The following is a 4,811-nucleotide window of genomic DNA, read 5'->3' on the forward strand; positions in this document are numbered from 1 at the left end:
TTTGGGAGAAATGTTCAAAACCTTAATGTCAAACATGACTACAGCTGATCCATCTACGTTAGAGGATGATGATCAAATGCCAACGTGGAAAGACCCATGGGTTCATCACCTAAACATGCAGTACGGTGATAGGTTCGAACAGAGAGAACCACCAACCGAAGATGAAGTAGTCCAAATTAATATGGGCGATGAGGCCAATCCAAAGCCCATATTCATCAGCGGTAGTCTTCCTCCAGATGAGAAGGAGGAACTAATTGCCCTAATCAGAGAATACATTGATGTCTTCGCCTGGAACTACGAAGATATGCCAGGGCTTGATCCTAATGTGGCAATGCATCACCTCGACATCAAGCCGGATGCCAAACCTGTCAAACAACAGCAAAGACGGTTTCGTCCGCAGATTATGGAAGCCATTGAGGCAGAGGTTAAGAAGTTGATCGAATCAGGATTTATCCGAGAGGAACAACATCCAGACTGGTTAGCCAACATCGTTCCCGTCATGAAGAAAAATGGCAAAATCAGGATTTGCATCGACTTCAGGAACCTGAATGAAGCATGTCCAAAAGACGATTTTCCTCTCCCAATCACGGATGTCATTATCGATAATACATGTGGATTCGAGAGGATGTCCTTCATGGACGGCTTTTCGGGGTATAACCAAATCAAGATGCACCCTGATGATGAGAAACATACAGCGTTCAGAACGCCCCTTGGTATCTTCTGCTACACGGTAATGCCTTTCGGTCTGAAGAACGCAGGCACCACGTACCAGCAAGCGATGACTAAGATTTTCTAGGAACACCTCCGAAAAACGATCGAATGCTATGTTGATGACTTGGTTGTAAAAAGCCGTAACAAGGAAGATCACATCAAGGACTTAAAAACGATGTTCGATCTCATGCGGAGCCATCAATTAAAGATGAATCCCACAAAATCCTTTCTTGGAATGTCCAGCAGAAAATTCCTTGGGTTCGTCGTCACCACTAAGGGTATACATATCGATCCCGATAAGGTGAAGGCGATACATGAATTGCAACCCCCGAGGAATCTGAGAGAACTCAGAGGATTGCAAGGGCGTTTAGCTTACATCAGGCGGTTCATCTCAAATCTCTCTGGGAAGTGCCAACCTTTCTCTAAGCTAAACAAGAAGGGTGTGTCATTTATTTGGGACGACGCCTGCCAAAAGGCACTCGAAGATATCAAGACATATCTGACAAATCCCCCTGTTCTCGTTGCACCAAAATCAGGTAAACCGTTCTTGATTTACATCAAGGCGATGAACCATTCGATAAGTGCTTTGTTAGCACAAGACGATGATAACGGTCATGAACAGGCAGTTTATTATTTAAGTCGGACTTTGGTGGGCGCTGAGTCTCGATATCCGATGATTGAGAAAGAATGTCTCGCGTTGGTGTTTGCAGTGCAAAAGATGCGGCATTACTTAGTGGGACAGACAATTTATGTTATCTCCAATGTTAATCCCGTGCGAGTATTTATGACGCAACCGGGTTCGATGAATTGGCGGTTGGCAAAATGGGCCATCCTCTTGTCCCAGTATGATTTGCACTTCAAACAGCAAAAGTCGGTCAAGGGACAAGCGATTTGTGATCTTTTGGCGGCAAACCCGACCGCAGATGCGGCAGAAGTATATGATGACTTGCCGGATGAAACCCACGAGGTTAACACTACATCGCACCAGCAAGTATGGCAATTATATTTTGATGGTGCTTCAAGAGCAGTTAATAGGGTAATAACCCCGGGATGTCCCACCGTCTCCTCTGGAGTTGGAGTCGTCTTAATCTCCCCGGGAAAGCATGTAATGCCCCGAGCTTATTCATTGACTGGTCCGTGTTCCAATAACGTGGCCGAGTACAATGCACTTCTCATTGGACTCAGTTTCGCCAAGGAGCTGGGGGTCGAATATCTCGAAGCTTTTGGGGATTCTCAATTGATAGTCAACCAGGTCCGTGGAGAGTATGAAGTCAGGAACCAAGACCTGATCCCGTACCACCAGGAAGCCATCAAAATGGCAGAATCTTTTGAAGAATTCTTCATTGAATATATCCCTCGTCTCCAGAACGCTTATGCAGATGCACTGGCGGCACTAGCGGTATCACTGGCACAGCCTCCCGAAACTGAGCTGTTAGTCACAGTACGGACGCATCAACTCTGCGTACCCATATACAGTAGGGATATTGAAGAGGAAGATGACGGAAACGTAAACGCCAAGGAGGTGAATTCAACTCAAATTGGGTCTGAGTCCCGAGATTGGCGTTTTCCCATCATTGACTACGTCCAGTATGGTATTCTGCCAGAAGACGTAAAAGAAAGGGAATCAATTCGCCGAAGAGCGCCAAGATTCTTTTATAATGCCGAGACCCATACGTTATACCGTAGGGGATACGATGGTTTATTACTCCGATGCCTTTCGAACAAAGAAGCAGAAGAAGTTCTTAAGGAAGCGCACGAAGGAGAATGTGGTGCGCATCAGCCCGGTCCCAAACTGTATGATCGCATCAGGAGGATGGGATATTTCTGGCCAACGATGGTTCGTGACGCAATCGAATACGCACGAGAATGCCACGCTTGCCAGATACATGCAAATTATATGCATCAACCGCCAGAGCAGTTGCACACATCAACCACGTCATGGCCGTTCGAAGTATGGGGCATGGACATTGTTGGTCCTATTTTTCCCCCCTCAGTCAAAGGCGATCGATTCATTCTGGCGATCACGGATTACTTCTCAAAGTGGGCTGAAGCAATTCCGCTTAAAGAAGTAAAGACGAACAACGTCATCAATTTCATCAAGCATCATGTCATCTACAGACACGGCGTGCCAAGAAGGATCATTCATGACAACGGTCCGCAATTTATAAGCAACGCCTTCATCAGATTTTGTGACAAGTTCAAAATTGAAGACGTTTCATCAACACCTTATTATCCCGCCGCGAATGGATTAGCGGAGGCGTTTAACAAGACGATCATTAAGATCCTGTCCAAGCTCGTGAAGACCAATAAACGAGACTGGGACGATAAACTCGGTGAAGCACTCTGGGCTTATCGCACCACCATACGCACGCCTACGGGAGCTACCCCGTATTCGCTGGTATACGGATGTGAAGCTGTGCTACCGCTGGAAATTCAGATTCCGTCCCTTCGGATCGCCCTCGCAACGGAGATGACGACGGAGGAACAACATCAGAAGCGTCTCGAAGAGCTCGAGAGGCTGGATGAAAAGCGTTTGGAGGCTCAACAACACATCGAGTTTTACCAAGCCAGGATGTCAAGGGCTTTTAACAAAAGAGTCCGACAGAGAAGCTTCAAGGAAGGAGATCTGGTCCTCGCTGCTCGCCGACCAATAATTCTCACCTCCAAGAAGAAAGGTAAATTCGAACCCAAATGGGAAGGACCGTTTGTAATAGACACAGTCTATTCAAACGGCGCATATCGCCTGATTACTCAAGAGGGCGCCAGGCAATTAATGCCAATAAATGGGAAGTTCCTGAAAAAGTACTATCCCTAGTACATTCAGGATAACTCATTTACCGGGAAGTTCCTCGAAGAATATTACACTTAATATTCTAGAGGATAACCCAAAATCATTGTCACCACCAAAATCCCTCACTGATCAATTTCAATTGACAGTGAGTCCACCAAAAATGTTTTTCTGGCCCTCTTGATTCTTTCCATGAACAAGAGGTCCACTTTCAGTTCGGAGTCCCTTTTCGATAAACGAAAGAACTCCTTCCCTTTTTCTCTTTGGTTAAACCTTGTTCATGGTTATAACCGGAGTTGAAAATACCACTTCGATAAACGAAGGACCCATTTTCAGTTTAGATAACTCATCCTATAAAAGGCAAGTTTATCTAAATTTTCCAGATTCTCGGAGTGGACACCCCACTTCTAGTTTCTTCTTCGCTGGAAATAGAATATAAAATTCTTCCTTTCCAGAATCAGGGAATAGAATATAAAATTCTTCCTTCCTTGTCTGTTGGGTTCGCCTTCACCCTAAAAGAAGACCGGGAAATAGAATATAAAATTCTTCCTTTCCCGCACCAACCTTTTCTAAGAATCTATCAATCTAGGATTCATCCTAGGAAGTTTATCCCGAATCCTAAGCAGGGATAAGTCTGCGCCTAACACGCGCTGCCGGTTTAGTCTTTTTCCGCACAAAAAGACACCAGAGTCTGATTCTGGGGTATTTTATCCTGAAACCTAAGCAAGGATAAGTCTGCGCTTAACCTGCGCTGCCGGTTAGTTCTTAACCGTTAAAAAGAACACCCGTCCACATATTCAACATTGTGGCAGGTCGTCATTAATAACACCAAAATCCATGCCTTACACGCATGGGGAATGTCATCCTGAATCCTAAGAAGGGATATGCCGACGCCTAACACGCGTCGCCGGTTTAGTCTTTCGCCGTAGAAAAAGACACCAGAAGACCAGTCTGGGGTATTTTATCCCGAAACCTAAGTAGGGATAAAGTCAACACCTAACACGTGTTGCCGGGTAGCCTATTCCCGTAACAATGGCGAAGTCTATGTATTCGACATCATAGCACGAAGTCTAAGAGAATTCATTCTCTTAGCACAACGTTACATGCGAACGGAGTTAGACAATCCGCATGCTAGCCCGACTCAAACGGTAGTCGGTAAAGGCTAATCAAACCCGTTGAAGGCTGGGGGTTAGCCAAAAATCCTAAAGTCAACACCTAACACGTGTCGCCGGGTAGCCTATTCCCGTAACAATGGCGAAGTCTATGTATTCGACATCATAGCACGAAGTCTAAGGGAGTTCATTCCCTTAGC

This window comes from Asparagus officinalis, chromosome 5 (genome assembly GCF_001876935.1).
Source record: "Asparagus officinalis chromosome 5, Aspof.V1, whole genome shotgun sequence".
In the NCBI taxonomy this organism is placed as follows: Eukaryota; Viridiplantae; Streptophyta; class Magnoliopsida; order Asparagales; family Asparagaceae; genus Asparagus; species Asparagus officinalis.